Consider the following 25,531-nt stretch of genomic DNA (forward strand, 5'->3'; position numbering starts at 1 on the left):
CAAACATGTTAAAAACTTTTATCTTCAATAAAAGGAATTCCTTTTAGCTCACAAAATCAGATACATAAGAAATAATTTTATTATTTTATTTAAATCAACTTACATGGGACTCCGAGCTCTCGTTTGGCCAAGGTAGAGATCAGTCTCAGACATTATCAGCATTAACGCTTCCTCCACAGAGATTTGGTTAATATTTTAATGACTTAGTGCCAGAACGTCAGTAAACCCTCAGGCCATCAGTTACAGGACCGCACCGGTCAGCATTGGGATGCCCCTGTGCCCGGTGGCCTGATGGCGTGATAACCTGTGGTTTCAGGGCACACGACTCCCACATCATGCTGAAGGTATAGGTCTTTATGCTCAGGGTAAGAGCTTATGTCTAAAATCCTTCTTCCCTCATGGGTAATGAAACCATTTCCCTGGCCACTTCCCAGAAGCTACTATAGTGCAGTTCTATTGTCATGGGGCCTCTAGACTTTTGCCTTTTTCGACAAACTAAGAGAATACAATTCATTTTTCTAGTGTTCCTCAAAGATATTCTCATTTCTCCCCACTCTTTGCAGAGGTTTATCCAGAAAACAAACAGTCTTGAAACTAATTTTATATTGTGCAAAAGATAGGAAGAGCTTTTGTCTTCAAGTAGCTTAACCTTTACATGGAACAAGATCCGCCAATCAAGGAAATACTAAGTGCCTGGTTATCTGCTTAAAAAAATAAGAAAGGAGGGGTGCCTGTGTGGCCAGTTGAGCCTCCGACTTCGGCTCAGGTCATGATCTCACAGCTCATGAGTTCGAGCCCCGCGTTGAGCTCTGTGCTGACAGCTCAGAGCCTGGAACCTGCTTTGGATTCTCTGTCTCCCTCTCTCTCTGCCCCTTACCACTCGTACTCTGTCTCTCTCTCTCTAAAATAAATAAACATTAAAACAATTTTTTTAAAAATAAGAAAGGAAAAACATGGGGAGACAGACATAAATGACATTTTGATAAATTATATTGGCCAGTTGGTAACACACACAACTTTATAATCTATGAAGGAAAAGGATAAAAATTTAAAAACACTTTTTGATTCCACACATAACGTACTTTTAGTGTAGAATGCTTAAAGTCAAGAGAAGCAAAAATGAAATTATACATTTAAACCGTTTATGATCCAACCTCTTAGAGAAAGTTATTTTTAATATTTCGGTGTATACACTTTTACACTTTCTCTATGCATGTGTATTATTACTATTACAAAACATAGCTAACGTTTATTGTTTTTTGGTAAGACATAAAAGGCATGAGGGAAATCTAATTCATGATTAATACAGAGCCCAAGTCTTTGAATAATGAAATATTTTAAGTTGCTATATTTATTGAGAATTTATCATACCCATATACCAAGCCTTATGCAAAACCCTTTAAGTGTATCTTTTTATTTAATCTTTGTATCAAACCCATGAGGTTAATATTCATGGTACATACATCTGGTCATTTAGAAAGTCTTTATCTTGCTTCCCTTCTTAACAGAATTGCATTTCCCCCCCCCACAATAATCCATTCTTCTCCTTTGTAACCTATCCCACCTGTAACTTTAGGGGTGGGCCTAATTGATACAGGAGTGATTCCATTCTAACAGGTAGTGATTGATTCAGCCAATCAGACATGTAAGACATTAAGTCTCCAGTAAGATATGGAGTGTTGGCTGGGCATTTCTGAAAATGCTATAGCTGAGTATGATGTCATGTTTCTTATTTTTGATCTATTTTGAGTTAGTGTTTCTGCTTCTTGAGGCTACAAGCATCTTGACTAATACAGTATTGTTATGTCATTTCTACAGATAATGAAATTGAAGTTCACCAGTTGCCCAAGTTAGTAAGACAGACTCCATCTTGGTTCTGAGTCCAGAATCTCCACTCATAAGCTTGATTTTTTTTTTTTTTTTTTTTTTTTTACTTATAGGTCACCGGTATTTCTTTTTTGGTGAACTCACTGTTTACATCCTTCAGAAAGGCACAGTTTAAGGCCAATATATATTTTGCTTTCTGTAATTTTAGATAAGACTTTTGTGAAAAGCTTCTGACCAAGTTCTTATACTTATTTTTTTATATATATTTTTTTATTTATATATGAAATTTATTGTCAAATTGGTTTCCATACAACACCCAGTGCTCATCCCAAAAGGTGCCCTCCTCAATACCCATCACCCACCCTCTCCTCCCTCCCACCCCCCATCAACCCTTAGTTTGTTCTCAGTTCTCAACAGTCTCTTATGCTTTGGCTCTCTCCCACTCTAACCTCTTTTTTTTTTTTTTTTTTCCTTCCCCTCCCCCATGGGTTCCTGTTAAGTTTCTCAGGATCCACATAAGAGTGAAACCATATGGTATCTGTCTTTCTCTGTATGGCTTATTTCACTTAGCATCACACTCTCCAGTTCCATCCACGTTGCTACAAAAGGCCATATTTCATTTTTTCTCATTGCCACGTAGTATTCCATAGTGTATATAAACCACAATTTCTTTATCCATTCATCAGTTGATGGACATTTAGGCTCTTTCCATAATTTGGCTATTGTTGAGAGTGCTGCTATGAACATTGGGGTACAAGTGCCCCTATGCATCAGTACTCCTGTGTCCCTTGGATAAATTCCTAGCAGTGCTATTGCTGGGTCATAGGGTAGGTCTATTTTTAATTTTCTGAGGAACCTCCACACTGCTTTCCAGAGCGGCTGCACCAATTTGCATTCCCACCAACAGTGCAAGAGGGTTCCCGTTTCTCCACATCCTCTCCAGCATCTATAGTCTCCTGATTTGTTCATTTTGGCCACTCTGACTGGCGTGAGGTGATACCTGAGTGTGGTTTTGATTTGTATTTCCCTGATAAGGAGCGACGCTGAAAAATATGGAACGCTTCACGAATTTGCGTGTCATCCTTGCGCAGGGGCCATGCTAATCTTCTCTGTATCGTTCCAATTTTAGTATATGTGCTGCCGAAGCGAGCACTCTTATACTTATTTTTAAGGCTGCCACTTTTATTTGTAAATTAACCTCACCATTGTTTTTTTATTATTTTTGTTGCTATAACTCTACAAGGTTGCATTTCAGTATTAATATAACATACACTAAAAAAATGGTGAACCAGTTATAACTTACTACTTAAAATAAGCCATCTGGCAATGCAGTCCTTTTATTTGGATGTCTCAGAGTATCATTCTTTCTGCACTTTGACTTGTAGTAACTTCTTTTCTTACCACCTATCAATTTTTAAGTTTCTTGAATGCAGAGGCTGTATATCTTTATATTTTTATTCTTTTACGCTAAGTGAATAGAAATCTGGTCCATTTACGGGAGGTAGAGGCAGTATCGTTGCATTTACTGAGTGTTAAGTAATGATAGGTAATAAGCATATTCTAGGGGTGTATAAATGATGCATAGTCATCAAATAACCTATAGGTTAGATTTTATGATCTTCATTTTATAGCATAGTTGAGAAAAAGTTCAGAGATGATAATTAACTACTGATTCATTTATTCAGTTAGCAAATGTTTCTGAAGCACAGCCAACCTGTCAGACACTTTGATAGTTTCTACAGATACAGTGGGGAACAAGTTATTGTTCCCGTCTACAATAACTTTATAGTTAAAGGACAAAGACAAAGAAGAAGCAATTATGATAGAGTGAGATTGAAAGGAAAGCCCAGTGGAATATGGGAGCAAGAAAGAGAGACACCTGACTAAAATGTGGTGATTAGGGAGGGTTTCCTTAAGGAGGCTACATCTAATTTGAATCCTACCAAGAAAGTAAGAGCTGTTCAGGTAAATTTACACTTAGGTAGGTCCAACTTTCATCTAGGGGGATTGGCTAAGACTTCAAAGGAGAAGGATCCCATGTATAAGTCTCTGTGGCATATTGTGAGCCATGGCATATTCAATGAGGTTAGAGGTGGGGCTTGATGGGGATGGTGAGAGGTGAGGCTGGAACAGTAATTCATTTTTTTGAATTACCTTAAATGATATGCTAAGAAAGTTGAAGTTTGCCCTGAGTCACTTTGGGCCCTTGGGAAGAGGAATGATTAATTTTGAGGGCAGAGAATGTTCTAGATGAGGGTATGGTAAAGCTTTTCTGTAAAGGACCAAATAGTAGATAATTTCACCTTTGTGGGTCATAATCTCCCTCTTGTTTGGTAGCATCCCCTAAAGCAGCAATAGACAGTACATTCATGTGTAAATGAATGTACATGGCTATATTCCAGTAAAACTTTATTTACAAAACCAGACAGGGGATCAGATTTGGCCAGTAGGCTGTTCTTTGCAGAACCCTGGTTTAGAAACAAGTGAAAATCAGGAGATAGAAGGTTGTTACAGTAATGCAACCAAGGTCTGAAACAGATAATGCAAGTAGAAGTAGGCAGATTTATGAGATGTAAGGAAATGGTTTCACCAGGACTTAGAGATTGATTTGATCTGTGCATAGAAAGCAGAATAAAAATGATTCTTAGAGGACTGGTATAGGCCTTGGTGTAGATGATTGTGCTTCAACTGAAAACAGAGTTGGTTAGGGGTGCCTGGATGGCTCAGTTGGTTAGGTGTCCAACTTTGGTTTAGGTCATGATCTCGTGGCTTGTGGGTTTGAGCCCCACGTTGGGCTCTGTGCTGACAGCTTGGAGCTTGGAGCCTGCTTCAGATTCTGTGTCGCCCTCTTGCTCTCTGCCCCTCCCCTACTCATGCTCTGTCTCTCTCTCTCTCTGTAAAATAAATAAACATTAAAAAAAAAGCTGGTTGGGAGAGTGAGGTGGGAAGAAAAGTTCTATTTAGATAAATTGAGGATAAAATATGTGCCAATGTTCAGGTGAACGTTTTAGTGGGCAGTTTGACATAATAAGTTTAGGTACCCAGGGGAGAAGTCTAGGCTAGCCAAAAAGATTTGATCATCATTGACATATCTGAAGTGTAATTGAAGGTAGGGGAGTGGGAGAAATCTTCCAGGAAGAGCGAGAATAGCAGAGGATTGGGAATGGCACCCCAGGGGATGATGATACCCAACGTATAGGCAGAAGAAGCGGTTTCCATGAAGAGAGCTGAAGAGGAGTCCCAAAGAAGTATGAAGGAACAAAAAGAAGTGTTTCCATGGAAGACAAAAGAATAGACCAAGGAAAAGACAAAATTAATGGTATCTAATACTGTGTCCATTAGTTTTTGGCAAGTGGTTTTGGATGAAATATTGTTAGAGGAGTAAGGGGGAATAAAACTTGTTTGTAGTAAACGGAGGAGTATGGTTGAGGGTGAGTATTGACTTCTTTTTTGAGAAATATGATTGTGAAATGGAGAAAAGAAATAGATGGGGTATGTGTGATTTTTAATGAAGAAGGGAGAGACTGGATGATACTTACTTTTATGATGGGAAAATACTTGAGAGAAGGCATTGACGATGTGTAATAGGTGTGTAGTTGATGGAAGTTCTCAGAAGAAGTGGACAGAAATTGGTTCCAGGGCCAAGGTTACACACTTCAAGGGCAGGAGAAAGGTTACAGCTTGTTCCTTTGGGACAGGGAAGCAGGAAACAGGAGAAATAGTTATTTTAGTGAGTTAGTAGGTAAGGGGTTGGCTAGGAAGCCAAGAGAGGTCTATTTGGTGTAAGAAGTTTGAGGCAAGGTATTTCCTAAGAGGAAAGGTTTTTTGTTGTTGGTTTGTTTTGGTGTTTGGAAGCTTCAAAGACGTGGAGAAGATTGAAAACCCCTCTTTGGAAAACTCACGAGGAAAATCACATGTTTTTGGCAGGTCTTCAGCTCATACATGGCAAATCTGGTACTGGAATTCTTATCTCTCAGTCTAGAACCACTATTTCATCCATTATACAATGCTGGCAGTGAGAACTTTAGTAGTTTTATGTTTGCATGTTACATGGAACTAACTAGTTCCACGGGACCAAAGACATCTATTTCTCAGGATTCGGCCCTTTATTCTTTGTTCCTCTTACATAGCATTTGTGAGGCACTGATGGAGTCTTGTTTAAAAATTACTATGTACATAGAGGGGTGCCTGGGTGGCTCAGTTAGTTAAGCTTCGACTTCAGCTCACATCATGATCTCCTAGTCTGTGAGTTCAAGCCCTAGGTTGGGGTCTGTGCTGACAGCCTGGAGCTTGGAACCTGGAGCCTGCTTCAGATTCTATGTCTCCCTCTCTCTCTGCTCTTCTACCACTCACACTCTGTCTCTCAAAGAAGAACAAATGTTAAAAAAAATTTTTTTTGAAGTACTGTATACATAGAGACTTGCCTATATCACTTTGCACTTTGATGATAACAGACCGGTAGGGAAAACATTTTAACATGCACTTGGCCTTCCCCAAGTAAATAGCCTACTAAGGCCTTGCTCCAAGTGTAAGTAAAGAGGATAGTAGGAAAAGACAAAATCAAAAAAAGCAAAGATAAATCATAAAGAGTCAAACCAGGGCTAAATGAGAAAATTCCACCCTGTAAAAGGAGCAACATTTTGAATGAAAATTCAATGCAGTTGTCACGGCCCTCCCACAATAGCAAGCTTTCTTTGGAGATTTTAGGGTCACTAAAATGACTGTTCTATGCTCTCCAGTCCTCAGACCAGAGAGTGAGAAATGGGTTGAAAAATGTCCTTCCTTGTTGAAAGTTCCTCGCTACCACCCTGTTACTTATGGTCCATCTCTTTCTTCTGGCTCCACAAAGTAGTTATTTATTAGGAAATTTGAAAAAGTCCAGTATAAGCTCACAGGTCAGTGGTGAATCCACACAGATCAGTTGATGAGAGTAGGCTCCCATAGCTAGCTGACCTACGGATGAAGAAACCAGGGAAAACTTTTTCACTGTTTCCTTATAGGGTGTATTAATTTGTCTAATTCTATAACATCCCCTCTCTCGTTTTCCCAAAGAATAAGATCTCTTCTTGGGAACTGTTGGGTCCTTTTTTTTTTTTTTTTTTTAAGTTCTTATTTATTTTGAGAGAGAGAGAGAGAGCATAGCAGGGGAGGGGCAGATGGAAAGAGAGGGAGAATCCCAACGCAGGGCTTGATCCCACCAACAGCGAGATCATGACCTGAGCTGAAATCACGAGTCAGATATCTAACTGACTAAGCCACCCAGGCGCCCTCTGGTTGGGTTCTTCTAATGTACATCCACAGGAGAGAACTATCAGAGGAAGTACGAGCAAGTTGAATTAGAATGGATATTCTAATGCACTTTTTTGAGGGGTCTATAAATGACAGAGCATTTCACCAAGCATTTATCAGTGTATATAAACTCAGTTATTTTGGACTGCCCAATTATGTGCTACATTAATATTTTATGTACAGCACACTACATTTCACAGTGTCACTAAAATTAAATTTGACTACTGCAAAGCCCTGGCAGCAAACCAAGTTGTGTAAAACGTGCTTATAGCATCATTTACTCAGATGTCTACCCCGTTCTAATCATCTACGGTTCAAAGCAACAGAAGGCTAGATTTCTTCCGGTAATAATTTAATAACCTAGATAATCTTTCAAATATGAAGGTTCAGCCACTCCTCAAACTGGAAGTTAATGTTCCCCTTCCCTCAGGCTTCTGTTACTTAGGTAATGTTCCTTTCAGCGACGGTAGCCACGATTGGCTCTTGGCTAGGCAGTGTCCAGCCTCCTCTCACAGATCTGCCGTACATCCTGGAGAAGCCACCCCAGGCCAGGCTGAGAACCACAGCTCTAGAAATTAAGGAGATTGTGATATATTTGTAAGACATTTCAATGAGCCATCCAGGTGCCCAGCCTCGCATGCTTTGTGTGGTACCAGGTTCCTATCTGGTGGCTTGTGTTTCATGTTTTATCAGACACCCCACAGTGTAGTTATCTTGACCCAGGCAGGAACAAGATCCACCTCTGCCTGAGCTGGCCTGGAGACTTGTAGATGATGCCAGCTTTCCCTGGGAGATCTAGGTAATGCTTCATGCTGTTGGGAATCCTGAGGATAATGGCTTTGACCTATGGTAGGCCTCCTAAACCTAGACTATGAACTTCTCCTGGGATGATTCTGGTGCAGATCAGATGAATGGAAAACAAAACATTCGGCTGCCATTTTGATGATCCTTAAAAACTCTTGAATTGCTAGGCAGCTTTCCAGTAAGGATGCTGCACTACAGTAGTTCAGTCTCTTATCAGGTTATGCTGTCCCATTTCATAAGCTCCTCCCCATTTATTATTCTTCCATTCCAACCTTGAAAAACATTTGTTCCCAAGTATGACTCCAGTTGATTATCCAGAGGTGTCAGGCATGATTAAACCCTACCTTATATCATACATCATTCTTTTTTTTTTTTTTCCATTGGGGGCCCCGAGAGAAATGTCCTTTTCTGCTCCTTGCTGCCACAACAAATAAGTTCCCCTGTACTGTATTTACAGAAAGACATATTTCCTGATGTCTGTGCCCTGCACAGGTTAGCAGATTGGATGGCAGTAGTTAGGATCATCATAAATCCATTGCTGGCATGATGTGTCTGGGGTGTTCCCAGTGGTCAGACTCATGGAGCTACCATAAATGGCTGTCTGAGAAGTGACAACCAGAAATAGTACAAAGGTTCTTCTTGCCCCTCCCACCTCGATCACATTGGGTAACAAAAGGGAATCCAGGAAGTCTGAGCATCACTGTGTGAGCTGAGAGCTGTCCTCATTTCCTGTGTGTGCTGAGTCTGGAGCCTGGGGGTTTAACTGGAGAGTGTGTGTTTGGTTGAGCCTTAGAAGAAGCCTGGGTTCAAGAACTGTCCCCTCTCTTTCACATTTACACTGAGTCAGGTGAGGAAGGTCTTTGAGCTTCAGTTTCTTCATCTGTAAGTAGGGGTGATAATATGTAAGTCACCATCCGTGAAGATTAAATCCCATAAGTACAAGAATATGCTCTGTAACCTGCCTGGTGTATAGGAGTGTAAAGACTTGGTGTCTTCTGCCGTGTGCTCGAAATTTAGGTCTTGCTTCCTGCTTGGGTCTCAAAACCAAAGTGTAGGTTCACATGGCTGCTTCCGCTGTCCTGCCTTGCTCTACTGCATTTCACTGACCTCTGGGTTTGGCATGACCCTCGGCCCTGGGTGGACATCTCCCTATTGCTGTGTTTGGCTTCTGTGTTTACCCTCAGGCTTGACTCTGTCTACTTTGCTTTCTGGTGTGTTCTTGGTCTCCATTCTGTATTCCCACATCCCAGTTCATTGCCCTGCAGCTTTCCCCTTCCTCAGCTAGCCAGAGTTCCACCTGACAAAATGTTTCAAGAGCTTTTTTAGGTAGTTATAAATGGAGTCTTTTCAGGATACAGTTTATCTTTAAAAAAAATTTTTTTAATGTTAATTTTTTGAGAGAAAGAGAGGGCAGACAGAGGGAGACAGAGAATCTGAAACATGAACTCATGAACCATGAGATCGTGGCCTGAGCTGAAGTTGGATAAAATGACTGAGCCACCCGGGAAACCGCACCATGATACAATTTATCTTTAAGTGGAATTTGATTTTGTATATGGTCGAGGTTAGGAAACTAGATTTTTGTCTTCCAGATGGGATTCTGTAAGTTTCAAGTAAGATTCTTGGATTGGAAGGGAGAGACATTCAGCACTTCAAAGTAGCCTGAGACTAAACTAGCTTAGCAAAACTCTGAATTTGGAGATGGGCCAGGTAGGGAAGAGAGTAAAGAAGCAAAGCCTTTTAAAGGCCTCATGTCGGGGCGCCTGGGTGGCGCAGTCGGTTGGGCGTCCGACTTCAGCCAGGTCACGATCTCGCCGTCTGTGAGTTCGAGCCCCGCATCGGGCTCTGGGCTGATGGCTCAGAGCCTGGAGCCTGTTTCTGATTCTGTGTCTCCCTCTCTTTCTGCTTCTCCCCCGTTCATGCTCTGTCTCTCTCTGTCCCAAAAATAAATAAACGTTGAAAAAAAAAAAATTTAAAGGCCTCATGTCATCATGTGTGCTTATGGTTAATTTTTAATTTTCGTATAATAGTGCAATATCAGTTTTATTAGGACTTGTAATGACTAGAAAAATAACTATTAGAAAAATCGAAGGGAATGTTAGAATTTCAGAATAAACCAGAGGGAATGTGCTAGGCATAAGTAGGAATTTGAGTAAGCCGCGAAAGGAAAGAGAACTAGAAACGGTCAGGATGTCCCTGGAACCACAGTGGAGGTGACGGCCATCTTGCCAGTGGAAAACCCCCCAACGGAAGGTCCCGAACAGCGCGCCAGAGGGAATTGAAGGTCAGCCAATCACCAAGCGACAGCACAACCTGGTGCGAAAAAGCCCACCCGGACCTAAGAAGGGCTGCTGCTTAAAAACCCTGCCCCACCACACCCGGGCACGACTTCCTGACTTCTCTCTCTCTCTCTCTCTCTCTCTGTCTCTCTCTGTCTCTCTCTCTCTCTCTCTGAGTTGCGGAACCTCGCCTGAGACCTTAGCTCCCAATAAAGCCTTTGCTAAAATTTTTTGCTTCTCTTATCTTTACTCTGCCTTACGCCTGGCCCTAACAGAAACTAAACGGTGACCTGAGCCGAAATCAAGAGTCGGATGCTCAACTGACTGGGCCATGCAGGTACCCTTGTTTGTGCATATTTTTAAAACCCTGGGCTTTTGGTCAGTAACTGATGAACCCCAGTGAGGCAGAGGCGGAGAGGTCTAGAGGAGTTGGAGCTTGTTTGGGCAGGAGATACTGGGTTCGTGGTCTTGAAGGGGTCAGGGTAGAGACTCTGGGTGGGCATGTGCCTTTGGTCTTGCAGACTGTCTCTGTGGTAGGCAGCCAACCATGGAAGCCTCCTGAATGTGTGCGTCCCAGGACAGGGGCCTTTGCCGTGCTCTTAAGTGCAGTATTCCAAGTGAAAGGACTTAAAAGGTCTTTCCCCCCCCTACTTTATAAGAACTCACAAAAGGTTGAAAAAATATTTTTGTCTCCCTCCCCATCCGCCAGGCCAGGAGGGCTAAAGTCCCCAAGGGGGACATATGAGACGAGATTCCAGTATTGGCTCAGATACCACATCACCTGGTTTTTCTATTTGTGCTTTCCTCAGGGGTGAAATGGGAGTAGTTTCCTCTCCCGGGGACATTTAAAAAAGATGAATGTTGAGTGTGAGGAATCTGAAGGAATGTACCCTGAGTTGAAATCCGTGAGGAAATACTGCGCTCACAGCATGTGGAGCTCCAGGACTCCCTTCCTTTGGGTCCACACGTCTCCCAGAGGCAACCCCACTTACTCTTAGAGCCAGGATGCTGCTCTGTCATGTTCTTCCTCCCATGGCTCAGATACCAAGGGCTTGTTTCCTCCCCAGTGCACTTTTATAGTCTCGGTTTTTCAGCCCAGATGCCCCAGCCAGCCAGGTGGCTTTGCCCTGGGGGTGCAGAGGCCTCTGCCCATGAGGAAAGAGGAAACTCACAGATGAGGAAGTGATGAGAGAGAATGACTGGATACATCTGAGACACCGAGCCGGGTTTTCCTCCCTCCCTTCCTGGATCCTCCTGAGTTTATCCCTTCCCTGCAAATAAGCACCTTGAGGCAATTAAAAATGCTGAGCTCTGTGGTGCTATCACACCAATTAGGTCTTTATTCGGAGGAAATTAGTTCTGAGACAACAGTCAACAGCCTGTCCTTTGAGGTGGCTCGGGGAATACAAACCTCACAGACATTTGGAGCCTTTCTGCTGACTACCTGCCTTTGAAGGAAAGAAAGGCTTTGCCCGTTGCCTTTGTTTCTCGAAAATGCCAAAAGTAATGGGGACCATGACAGGATTAGCAGTGGAGTCAAAGTCACTGCTTCCACTGAAGGTGGGAACACAAGGGAACAGCTTCAAGTGCTCACATTTTCTCCTTCTGGGGATTACTTTTAAGGAGCATCTTTCAAAAATATCTGTGTGTTTCCCTCAAATCACTAAAACAAAGGCAAACCAAAACAAACCCACAGCATCCAAGAGGGGGCAATTTTCCCCTCAGCTGAGGCACTATTTGCCGAATTGCAGTCTAGGAGTGATTTTTATAGCCCGGTTATAGATGGCTGGAAATCAGGAGGTTTTGATGGAAATGTGGACCGACTTTTAAGCTGTATTGATGCTTGTGAGTGCTGCTATGATCAAAATGTCCTTTCTCCACCCGACTCCCCAGGCTCTTTAATTCTTATAAATAATGTGCTAGCCTCTCTCACTGAAGCTGGTCAGTGAAGCAGCCAGGGAGATATGATTAAGGAATAAAATTCCCATTCTGGGTCAGGAAACACAACCCTGGGTTTGATTTCAAACCATTCAGCTGGGACAGAAAACAAACAAACAAACAAACAAACAAACAACCCTTTTCACAGCCCAGTTACCTCTGAGCAGCAGTGAAATGGTTAATGCCTCCTTTCTGTTCCCTACCCCCAACTGGGGGTCCCTGAGGGCAAGACTTGGCTCTCCCTGACCTCTAAGCCCCAGCCCCTCTTGGCAGAATGTCTTGATGTGGAAAATAGCAGTGCCCTTCAGAGCTCCTCCAGTGAATTTGTTGTTGTTGTTTTACAGTTTCAGGGATGAGAGACGCTCAGTGTTGATAAATGTTCTGGCACCGAGTTGTGGTCTAGATTCGGAAATTTCGTCTCTTAGTCAACTGATTGCTACAAACGAAGCAGAGATACTCACTCTTAACTCTGAGGGATATAATTGGAACACTTTCTCACATGAAACCAAGGTCTCTGCCTTTGGAGAGCTCGTAAAATTTGAGGCCTTTGTCACTGCTTTCAGTCACAGAGTGCTCTCAGATCTTAGTCCCACACATTTGTCACTTTTCGACGCCCCTCCCCCTAAATAAAGCATACGTTCCAATCTATTAAGTTCTTCGCACATCAGAGCCACCAAAAAGAGGTCAAATAATACAGTTTGGCACATTTTTTACTTTGTCACTTACCGTGGAGATTTCCTAGTTAGAAAAAAGTTGACAACTGCCCTTGAAAACATGAGAATATGGAGATTTTCTGCCTTGACAGGTTTCTTTTTGTTCCCCCTTCTTTAGTCTCACAAATCAGGCAGTCTCTGTATTCCATGAAATGTAAAGTTTAGTTGGGTGACTTTTCATAAACTTCATTTTTAACACATTTTCTCTCCTCTTGTATTTCTATAATATATGCAGAATGCCAGGCTCCTCAAAAGAACTTTACAGGTCATTTTCCTGCCATAATAGTCGAATCAGCAGCAAATGCACTTCATGGTTTAAATGCAGTGACAGAAGTAGTCTGGCAGCAGAAATATGTACTGGATGGTAACTTCCACAAAAGCCTTGCGATTTTCACCTGAGTAGAGCTTATGGTTTTTTGTTTTTTTTTTTAAGATCAGCTCTGTGTAAATACGGACGAAGAACATTTATTGGCTCTGTATTATCAAGTGCCCTTGACCTAGTGACATTATTGACTTTCCACCATTGCCTTTATATGTATTGGTCCAAGAGGACACAGCCGTAATAGCTCTGTCCCCCAACAATTAATTTTGATCTGTTCTATGTGATGAGCCTTACAGAAGCCCTTGAAAGGGTGACTTTCGAGTCAGCATGTGCATGTGGATGTGCACACACAATTTTTTCAACCCCCAAATTAGGTCACCTGGTCTGGTTTAAGATTTTTCTTCTTGTTTGTGAATCTCTTGACATGGAAAGAATGGCACAAGTAAAACAATAAAACTGTTTTTAGTTATTATTAACCATGAGATGTCTTTATGGAAAGAATAAACGTAAATGAAATTGCAGTGGTTGTGCTAAAATTGAAATTCTCATTGGTAGCAAGATAATCTGTTAAAATTCTCGCTCAGGGTGCCTGAGTGGCTCGGTCAGTTAAGCATCTGACTTTTGATTTTGGCTCAGGTCATGATCTCGCTGTCATGAAATCAAGCCCCATGTCAGGCTCCCTGCTGGGTGGGCTCCTTGCTGGGCATGGAACCTGCTTAATATTCTCTCTCTTTTTCTCTGTCTCCCTCTGCCCCTCCTGTGCTCGTGCATATGCACATGTTCTCAAAAAAATGAAAAATTCTCAATATTGAAAGCTTCCACATATTTTTAAATGACAATTTCATAGATACAATACAAATTTATTATCTATCTGTCTGTCACTCTATCTATCAAGATTAGTACATAAGGATGTTAATAGATGAGTATCTTAGCCAGTTTTGGCTGTATAACAGAATACCATAGATGGGGTGCCTTTAATAACAGGAAATTTCTCACAGTTTTGGAGACTCTTAAGTCCAAGATCAGGCTACCAGCATGATCTGGAATTCTGATAAGAAAACTTCTTTCTGGTTTGCTTTCTTGCTATATCCTCATATGGCAGAGAGACAGAGAGCTCTGGCTTCTTCCCATTCTTGTAAGGAGACTAATGTTTGTGAAGGTTCCACCCTCATGACATCATTATCTCTCAAAGGCCCACCTCCATAGACCATCACATTAGGGATTAAGACTTGAACATATTAATTTGTACAGCCTGGGTGTGGTTTGGGTGGGACACAAACTTTCAGTCCATAACAGAAGATTCCCATTATTGAATCTTACTGGATGAACCTAGAAAAATTGAGCAAAGAAAGCTTAATTTACTAAGCTCCTATTCATTGACCTTGGCATTGTTACTTGTTTTTAACTCCCATTATTTAATATGCAAAATAGAAATAGTAATTGTCTATGTCATGACCATTTCATCTCAGGGAATAAATGAAGATTAAGTACTGTAAGTATTTTGTGTCCTTGGATCAAAGCAACATATCAACAAGTGTGCATTTTCCAATGTGCAATTTCTATATTATAATTAATGTGCTTGGTTGTTTTGTAATTTTTTAATGTTTATTTTAATATTTTTTTAATGTTTATTTATTTTTGAGAGAGACAGAGTGCAAGCAGAGGAGGGGCAGAGAGAGAGGGAGACATGGAATCTGAAGCAGGCTCCAGGCTCTGAGCCATCAGCACAGAGCCTGGTGCGGGGTGAGGGTGGGGGGACGCTTGAACTCACTAACCAGGAGATCATGATCTGAGCTGAGGTTGGATGCTTAGCTGACTGAGCCCAGCATGTTTTGTTATGTTTAATACTAGTATTTGAATCATAATAAAAGCCCTTTTTCCAAGTGCAAAGAGTTTACTGTGGAGTTTTGTTATTCATGGTGGTCAAAATTAGAAACCAATTGCCATTTCAGGTTTTAATTTTTCTTTCTTTTCCCCTTTCCATTGCTCCTTTCCTTTCTATATCACCTTGAATAATTGTACAATACAGAAAAGTTTGGAGAGGAATATAACAAGTATTCTATATTTGTATTGTTGTGTAACATACTGGCTCAAAACTTTGTTGCTTAAAACATTAATCATTATTTCTCAGGTGTGAGGAGCTACATAGGAAGTCCTACTGTTCTGGACTTGGCTTACTTTTGCATGGGTGGTGTTAAAAGATAAACTGAGGCATATTAAAAACTTAAGAGTTTATTTGAGCAGAACTTGATTTGAATCAGGCAGCATCCAATCTTGCAGATACATAGGAGCTCTGAGGAGCTGTACAAAATGAAAGATTTTTACAGGTAGAAGGGAGCAGGAACAAAGAAGTGGTAATAGAAAGCATGTTTGTTACTGTAAGGTTACTTTCCATTAGGGACTAATGGGAACTTTATCAGGTGGGTTACCTAACTAGTGCCAATCATACAATTTCTTTTTTTTTTTTTTTTTTAATTTTTTAATGTTTATTTTTAAGAGAGAGAGAGTGCGTGTGCATGCATAAGTGGGGGAGGGGGAGAGAGAGAGAGACAGAGAGAGAGACAGAGACAGAGAGAGAGACAGAATCTGAAGCAGGCTCCAGGCTCTGAGCTGTCATCACAGAGCCTGACATGGGGCTTGAACTCTGGAGCCATGAGATCATGACCTAAGCCGAATTGGACACTTAAATTACTGTGCCATTCAGGCTCCCCAGTTGTATAATTTCTGATGGACTGGTTTAAGATTCCTTTTCTGGGACACCTGATACTGTAATTAAGTTTTGGTTTGGTGACATGGAGGTTAGTGTAAGCAACTCCGTTTTGGATCTGCTGTGTTGGTTTTAACAAACTTCCCCTTTTGATTAGACTTTCAACCTGAGACACTTGATCAAAAATTAAAGGTATTAGTGCTACTCTCATCTACTGCTCTGAGCCCTTGAGTTGTTTTTGATGAATCTCTCTGCTATTCACAGGTTACAACATTGGGTTGATATTCTTTAAGTTACTTAATTTCTTTGTTCCTTTTCTAACATTGTGTTCTTAGGGAAATAATTTGCTTGGTGGTTAGTGACTACATATGTATGTATGTATGTTTGTTTCTTTATTTATTTATTAAGTTTATTTAGTTTGAGAGAGAGCATGTGTTCTCAGGAGGGGCAGAGAGAGAGGGAGAGACAATCCCAAGCAGGCTCCATCCTATCATTGTGGAGCCTGATGCAAGGCTTGAACCCATGAACTGTGAGGTCATGACCTGGGCCAAGATCAAGAGTCAGACACTCAAATGAATGAACCACCCAGGCGCCCCTACAAACATTCATTTAAAGCTTTTGAGAGAATACAGAACACAAGGGAGACTACTATGATTATTATAGGCAGAATAATTCCCAATGTCTGTAGTGTACTTCGGAGCCATATTCCCCAAAACCCGAGCCATTCAGAATCAAATGAGTCAAAGAAAGGCTCTGGTTGAAGAAGTCAGTTTCTTAAGCCAATTGGCTTGTTCAGTGGTCTTATGTAGCTGAGTCTCAGGTCCCCCAGAAGTGTCCATCTGAGTGCAACAAGTTGTGTTGGCCATAGTACAAACACCTCCTTGATCAGCTAAAAGATTACCAAGAGCTATCCTGTAATCAAGAATAACTTTGACTAGGGGCATCTGCGTGGCTTGGTTGGTTAGCCTCTGACTTCAGCTCAGGTCATGATCTCGTGGTTCACAATTTCAAACCCCGCATAGATAGGGCTCTGTGCTGATGGCTTAGAGTCAGGAGCCTGCTTTGGATTCTGTATTTCCCTCTCTCTCTCTGCCCCTCCCCCACTCATACTCTGTCTCTCTCTCTCTCTCTCAAAAATAAATAATAAAACATTAAGTAAAAAGAATAACTTTGGCTAGAGAGTCTGTGAATTTTTATTGGGCAGCTATTGCTTTAGCAGTGGATTCTGCAATCAAGAAAGCAGTGTTCTTGTTCCTATGTCTTGGGAGGAAATAATCTACCTTGATGTTGACTACTCCTCTTCTTAGTCAATTTGATTTTTAGGTTTCTGGGGTTTACACTGGACCAGATGTCAGATGGAGCCTTCTTCACTTGTGAAATAGGCACCCACGTTTTGACACCTTGTAATTTAGCCCTGGTGTCAGTGGTCAAGAGTACTAAGAAGGGTCCTTTCCAGGAATCTCACTTCTGCCAAAGCATCAGAGTAAAACAGTAACTGTCTCTAAATGACAAAAGCTTTAAAAGTGCCCATGGTTAAATATCTGATGAGAGTTCATTATAATGAAATTGACAAGGAAATTTAGTTATTTCTATGGCACACAACATTTTAAGATAATAACTGGGATTATGACTGATGACATTATACCAGCACACACCAGATTTCCAGGAATTTCATACAGTTTATGGAATACTTATATTAATTAGCATATAAATTAATTAGCATATAAATATAACCTAAGAATGTTTATCACTTATTTGATAAAGCTGCCCATGTAATTTGATATACCAAATAAATCTAATTAGTTTAATATCTCTCTCTTACAAGGTGAGAGATAAATCCTTTGAGATTTTCCAGGGAGCCTCTAAGAAATCTCAAAGTTATTTTGTGGTCCAAAAGATTCCATTTGGAATTTGATTTGAGAAAGTCACCAAAATGTCAAAAGGTTTGAACATTTGACTAAATAGGATCACAGATCACTATGAAATAATACTTAATTATCTATTTAACCAAAGTGATAATGTAAGCTTTTAAAGGCAAACATTGAGGGTTCCATAGCTGTGAACAAAACTTAACACTCAACATAGAGGACTCTGTTTTGTTAAAAAAAATTTTTTTTTAAATGTTTATTTATTATTGAGAGACAGAGAGACAGAGGATGAGCATGGGAGGGGCAGAGAGAAGGGTAGACACAGAATCCAAAGCAGGCTCCAAGCTCGGAGCGATTATCAGCACAGAGCCCGACGATGCGGGGCCCGAACCCACAAACCATGAGATCATGACCTGAGCTAAAGTTGGATGCTTAACCGACTGAGCCACGCAGGTGCCCCAAGAAGACTCTGTTTTCTTATAGAGCTGATACAAAGTGAAGCACAGTAGATTTTTTTTGTAGGGCATGAAATCTTTGCTTTCCAGGTAGGTTACCCCAAAAATAAAGAAAACTAAATAAGCAAAAAAAAAAAAAAAAAAAAAAAAACCCAAACAAACTCTTTTATAATCTTTTATTAAGAGCAAACTGATAGTCCAAGAAAGCTTGGTCCTTTAACAGAGAGAAAACCAAATTCTAATTTTGCCCTAGGTTTTTTTGATATTAAGATAAAACAAAATAAAACAAACAAACAAAAAAACCCACTTAAGTAAATCTGTTCCAGGCTTAGCCAGCTTGACCACACATCAAATGCCTTTCCCAAGATTCCTTTTCCACAAATCTTCAACAACTTTTTTAATATTAAGATTTTGTCCTTTTTAAAAAAATCTCCTTTTAGAACAGTCTGTCATTTTACTTTCCATATCTACTTTTCATGCAGTTGTTCTCATTCACTCTTATTATTTCTAAGTTGTTTTACTAAATACATTGATTAGTACTATTAATTTGTAGACTCCTTTATTCCTTGTGAAAACTTAAAAGTCGGCAGTTACGTCTCTTATACTAGCATTCTGTGGATTGGCAAGTTTATGAATACATCTCGTAATTTCTACATCTCATAAGAGTAGACTCTTACAGTAAATTTTTCAGTGTGGCAGGAAGCATCATTACTCACAGACCAAAATATATGAACCTATGTTCAGTAATTAATATTTCAGTATTTTATCTTATTTGGAAATGATCTGGACATTCAATGAATATTCATTATTTAATTTATCTCAGTATAATATAACTTGAAGGTTTCAAGTTGCCAAAAAGATTTTTGAAACTATTAAAAAAATTTTTTTAATGTTTATTTATTTTTGAGAGACAGAGAGGCAGAGCACGAGCAGGGAGGGGCAGAGAGAGAGGGAGACACAGAATCCAAAGCAGGCTCCAGGCTCTGAGCTGTCAGCACAGAGCCTGATACGGGGCTTGAACCCACTAACTGTGAGATCATGATCTGAACTGAAGTTGGATGCTTACCTACTGAGCCACTCAGGCACCCCAGTTTTTGAAACTATTTTTAAGTTGGCATACCATAAAACATAATTATTGTTCAAAGTTTATTTATAAACTTTGGCTTACATCTATTTAATTTAGTCATTCCTAACAATTATACTTAGATTACTGATGAAAATTCCATGAGACATTAAACAGCTAACCATCATCTTAAATTATCTTTCTCACAAGTTCTGTGTGACTCCTTCTGTTCTATCTTCTGATACCAGAACTATTAAAAATGTAAACTGAGGCATATTAAAAGATTTAAGAATTTATTTGAACAAAAGTCAGTTCAAAGCAGGTGGCATCCAATATAGCATATAGAAAGAAACTCCAGGGAACTGTATAAAATGAAAGACTTTTATAGGCAGAAGGGAGCAGGAACAAGGAAATTATAATAGATAAAAAAGCAGATTGGTTATTGCAAGGTCAGTTTCCTTTAGGGGATGGCAAAAGTGCATCAGGCAGATGACCTAACTAGTGTTGATCAGGTGATTCTTGATTGACCGGTTTAATATTCCATTTCTGTTCATTCGTTTTGTTTCTTGAATTCTGCGTGTTAAGAGACAAACAAAAAACAGACTCTTGTATCTAGAGAACTTAACTTGGTGGTTTGCCAGAGGGGAGGTGGTTAGGCAGATGTGTGAAATAGACAAAGGAGATTGAGAGTAAGGGGGGGGATGAGCTAAGTAATGTATAGAATCATTGAATTATTATATTGTACACCTGAGACTAATATAACACTGTATATTAATTATACTTCAATAAAAAGAGAATCCATTACCCAATCTCCTCCCCCTCCAAAAAGGATACCATTTCTGGGAGAGCTGAAAGTGTAAGTTTGGTAGTGTGGGGCTAGCATGAGCAACTCCTTTTGGAGCCTATTGTCGTGTTATTAACAGTGGTCAACAGGTAGATCATCTTGGTAGGGAGTAGAGGCTGCTAGTCTGTGGTGACTATAGCTGGGTTGACTCAGCTATGCTCTGCCTGGTCTGCCATTCTCCAGTATGCTAATTCAGGGCCATTCATGTAGTGAAAGCCAGGATCTCAAAGAGGGAAAGCAGCAGTGTGCAAGATCTCCTGAAACCTAGTCTCAGAACTGGCACACTGTTAGAACTGCTGCTTTCTACTGGCCAAAGCAAGTCACAAGGCCATCCAGTTCAAGGAGTGGAGAAACAGATTCTTCCTCTTGATGGAAGGAGCTATAAAGTGGTATTTTAAAAAGCATGGGTATGAGGAGGGCTAAATTGGGGCTGTCAGTGCAATGAACCCACCATGCATGTTGTTTCAGACCTACTGGGATTGGTACTTCATCATATTAAAATTCTCACGTCTCAATTGAAATGTTAATAAAATATTAAAGATAAATGTGAAAAAAATTGGGGTAATCTTGGCACATCCCATTCATTTCCCCAGCTGGGGCAATTATTATCGCAAATTTGATACATGAAAAGTCTGTTTTTAAAAATACTTTTGTGCGTGTACCCACATACACACCCACATATGCTAGAAGTTTTATTTTATTTTATTTTTTCAACGTTTATTTATTTTTTTTGGGACAGAGAGAGACAGAGCATGAACGGGGGAGGGGCAGAGAGAGAGGGAGACACAGAATCGGAAACAGGCTCCGGGCTCTGAGCCATCAGCCCAGAGCCTGACGCGGGGCTCGAACTCCCGGACCGCGAGATCGTGACCTGGCTGAAGTCGGACGCTTAACCGACTGCGCCACCCAGGTGCCCCTATGCTGGAAGTTTTAAAATGTATGTGGAGTTTTTGACCCTCTTCCCATCAAGGTGTAGTATGTGACAACCCCTCCCCTTGAATATAGGCTGATCTTGGTAACTCACTGCTAACAATAAAAATACAGTGGAAGGGACAGTGCATGACTTGAAAGTCCAAGTCATCAAAGAAGATACAGTTTCTACCCTGGACTTCTCCTTCTGGGAACACACTTTAGGAGCTCTGGGCTGATGTGTAAAAAGTTCACTTGAAGGATAAGGACTTCCCAAATATGTCCATGTCCTAATGCCCAGAACCTGGGAATGTTTCTATCTGTGACAAAAGAGATTTTGCAGATGTGATTAAATTAAGGATCATGAGATTAGGGGAGATTATCCTGGATAGTCTGGGTACACCCAGTGTAATTGCAGTGGTCCTTATGAAGTGAGAAGCCGCAGGAGTCAAAGCAGGAAAGAAGAGATGTAATGACGAAAACATGAGGTTGGAATGTTAGGGGGAAGAAGTCGTGAGCCAAGGAGTGTAGGCGACCTTCAGTAGCTAGAAAGGCAAGAAAACGTATTGTCCTACAGAACCTCAGGCATCAAGCCCTGCCTTCATCCTAAGTAAATCCCAATGTGTCCTCTGTCAGCCTTCCGAACTATAGAACTATAAGATAATTTGTGTTGTTTAAGCTAAAATAGAAAAAGTAGTTTAGCTAAGGCCACCAGGTGGAGCTGGAGAGCCCACATGGGGAGACCACAGAAGGATAGTGAGCTATCCAAGGAGTCCCAGCTTTTCCAGCCCTGAGGAGGCAGACAGGTAATTGATCGAGTCTTGAGACTCCAGCCTTTGACTCACCCCAGTTGATGCTGAGTGGAGTAGGAATGAGATGTCCCCACCAAGTTGTGCCCAGCTGTCACTTTGTGAGCTGTATCTGTCAGCTTGGGATGCCATAACAAAATGCCATAGGTTGAATGGTTTAAACAGCACAAATTTATCTCATAGTTCTGGAGGCTAGAAGTCCAAGGTCAGGGTACCAGCATGGTGGGTTCTGGTGAGAGCTCTCTGTCAGGCTTGCAGACCAACTCCTTCTTGCTGTGTGCTCACATGGCAGAGGGAGCTAGGGAGTCTCTGGAGTCCTATCAGATTAAGCTCCTACTCTTATAGCCTCATTTAATCATAATTATGCCCTTACTCTAAATACAGTCACACCTAAGGTTAGGGCTTCAATGTGTGATTTTTAGAGGGACACATTTTAATCTATAGCATAAGCAAAATAAATGTTGCTCTTTTAAGCCATCTAAGCTTTGGGGTGGATTCTGTAGCAATTATTATTATTTTTTTAATTTTTTTTTAACGTTTATTTATTTTTGAGACAGAGAGAGACAGAGCATGAATGGGGGAGGGGCAGAGAGAGAGGGAGACACAGAATTGGAAGCAGGCTCCAGGCTCCGAGCCATCAGCCCAGAGCCCGACGCGGGGCTTGAACTCACGGACCGTGAGATCGTGACCTGGCTGAAGTCGGACGCTTAACCGACTGTGCCACCCAGGCGCCCCTGTAGCAATTATTTAATGGGCAAAGTTATATGATAAGATAATGTACTCTTTTTGTGTTTTAAATATTTACATAAGTGCTATTGTACTTTATATTCTATAATTTCTTTTTTTGACTCAACATACTTTTGAGATATATTCATGTTTCTAAATATAGATAAATTATTCACTTTGATTGGTGCATATTACTTAGCATATAACAGCACTATATTTTATGTATAAATTCCCTTAAGCATGAACTTTTGGGTTGTTTATAGTTTTGTTGCAATTACAAATAATGCCATAATAAACATGTTTTTATATTTTTCTCATGGGCAAGCTCAGACTTTTTCTAAACTGTATTCATTGGGTCATAGGATATGCATAATCCTTTTTTAATGATATATGTTCTTTTGATTTTACTGATGTGGCCAATTTACTTCTTAGTTCCCCTCCATCCTCTTTTTACTAATCCCTTGAGGATTGTGTAGAGGCTGCTGCAACTCTTTATTCTCACTGACAACCTAATAGTTTTAGATATTTTAACTGTTGCCAAAATGACATCATTCGCATAGGTCACTTTAATTCCTACTTCTCTTATAGTTTGTGAGGTTGAGTACCTTATGAAAACATTTTCTCGGCTCTTTTGGCATTCTTTTCTCTATATTGATTGTTTTCTTTGTTATTCTATCATGTTTGGTCTTTTTTATTTTTAGGAGCCCTTTTTGTATTTTGAACATTAATATTTTCCTGTTATATGTTGTGAAATCATGTCCAGATGTTCGGCTTCTCTTTTTTCTTGGTTTACTTGTCAATAGAAGAATTTTCATGATTTGTTTTAATCATATATGTATATGTTACACATGCGTGCACGTGTGTGCACTAATCATGTAATTTTCCTTTTGTAAATTGTGGATTTTGTGTCTTCTTCTTAAATTTTTTTTTAACGTTTATTTAATTATGAGGGAGAGAGAGAGAGAGAGACAGAGCAGGAGTGGGGGAAGGGCAGAGAGGGAGACACAGAATCTGAAGCAGGCTCCAGGCTCCGAGCTGTCAGCACAGAGCCTGATATGGAGCTCCCTCGAACTGCAAGATCATGACCTGAGCCAAAGTCAGACGCTTAACTGACTGAGCCACCCAGGCACCCCACGTTTTGTGTCTTCTTTAAGAAATATTTCCCTAAGGGGCACGCAGGTGGCTCATTCAGTTAAGCATCCGACTTTGGATCGGGTAATGATTTCATGGTTCGTGGGTTCAAACCCCACATTGGGCTGTCTGCTGTCAGCACAGACCCCACTTCAGATCCTTTCCCACCCCCTCTCTCTGCCCCTCCCCCACTCGCACTCGCTCTCTCAAAAATAAACATTTGAAAAAAAAATACTTCCCTGATATAATATTCTGGGTCTTCATCTATTGTATTCTTGATATTTTCAGAACTGTATTTTCAGTGAATTCATAATTTCCACTTATTAAACAGATCAGACTGTCAGTTTCTTATGTTTTCTTGAGACTGATAGTGAGGGGCAGTGTGGAGATTTATGAAATGCTAGACAAATAACTGGAAGAAGGAACTGAAAATTCCAAAACTCTCAACTGTATTCCCAGAGAATAATGTCCCTAGGACAAATTGGTTCAGTCGGAGACAGCTTTATTTTAATGGCGATCCTTGAGGTGACATGATGTTAAAAGTTGTCTTGTTCTGAAATGTCCTTTGAGTCTCTGTGTTATCTAAGATTTACCAGACCATTGGTATCAATTTTACCACCCTCCCTGATTCTACAGTTTATTAGTTGGTAGCTGCAAGAAACTTGAAGGTAGTGTGTGAAAAACGTAAGAAGAAATAATAAGATATTTTTATGGGGATGAGAGGAAAGGATGGGATCCTTGTAAACAGAGAACATGATATATCCCTGTATCTTGGCTCACAAGGTTTATTTCTTCACCTTTTGTCGAATATCTCAGTGGTATATACGTGTCATACAAGATGTGTTCTTGGTTAATGCAAATATGTGTGTTGCAGAAGGCATATGTACACAGACTGTCCTTATGTAATTTGGTCACACAAATGCAATCTGGCTACCACGCTGTCTCTTCCCTGCATGTTAGTAGAAACTAATAGATGGGTTCTTCGTATCCAGGGAGGGGAATGATGGCAAAAAAGTCATATTGCCCCACTTTTCTTTCTTTCTTTTTTTTCTTTTCCTTTTCATCTGCTGTTGTTGCCATGCCTTATGTCAGAGCACATTGCTTAAGGCCACGGCTACGATAACCCCAGGGCAAGGTGGGTGAGAGGGAGATAATGTCTTCAGGCTGTGGCTTCATCTTGTCTTAGGAGAGTCTGTTGCAATTGATGGCAGGCAAGCTGTTCTCCTGTCAGTGCTTTTCAGCATTTACGGATGCCTCAGGGCCCAGAGCTCTGTGCATGCATGTCTGTCGCAGAACATGAAGGTTCTTCTGGGGTTGTCTTTGTGGTGTTGTGGGAGGCACAGGGGAGTGCAAATGTAGAGACCCAATCCCTATTCCTGCTTTGTCATTAACTGGATTTGTATCTTTTATATAGTGATCGCACTTTTGCAAATATCTCTGTCTCAAGGAAGTGTTCCTGAGTCACGTTGCAATTAACACATTACTTACTGTCTCCTTCTGTAGAACACGATTTTCTCAAAGAGAGAGACTCTCTCCTTACCTTTCCATCCCCCTGCACAGGGTAGGCACTTAAGGAAACATCTGTTGAGGAAAGTCACCTATCTGGGTCTTTGTTCTCTCTACAACTGGGGGATTGGAATCCATTAGCTGTAAGTCCTTCTATGATTCTGTGACACGTGTGTAGTTGTAAGTAGGCTTTAAGTGGCTGCCACGCTTCTGCACACTTTCACATGCCAAGGGGATGCCCATCTCATGTGACAAGAGAAGATGGGACAAAGACACGGTATCTGCACAGCGAGGGAGGCTTTGACAAGTGCTGATGGAGTCCATTTAGAAGGTGCCTGCTT

General features: G+C 40.8%; 1 non-coding gene across 1 annotated transcript; it reads right to left on the reverse strand.

The window, feature by feature from the left end:
- Positions 1-2,873: 2,873 nt before the first annotated feature.
- On the reverse strand, positions 2,874-2,980 carry LOC112868744 (U6 spliceosomal RNA). The gene has a single exon (XR_003224341.1). It is a non-coding gene; the product is annotated as a U6 spliceosomal RNA (small nuclear RNA).
- Positions 2,981-25,531: the final 22,551 nt, after the last annotated feature.

This window comes from Puma concolor, chromosome D4, assembly GCF_028749965.1.
Source record: "Puma concolor isolate L17-30 chromosome D4, mPumCon1.1.hap2, whole genome shotgun sequence".
In the NCBI taxonomy this organism is placed as follows: Eukaryota; Metazoa; Chordata; class Mammalia; order Carnivora; family Felidae; genus Puma; species Puma concolor.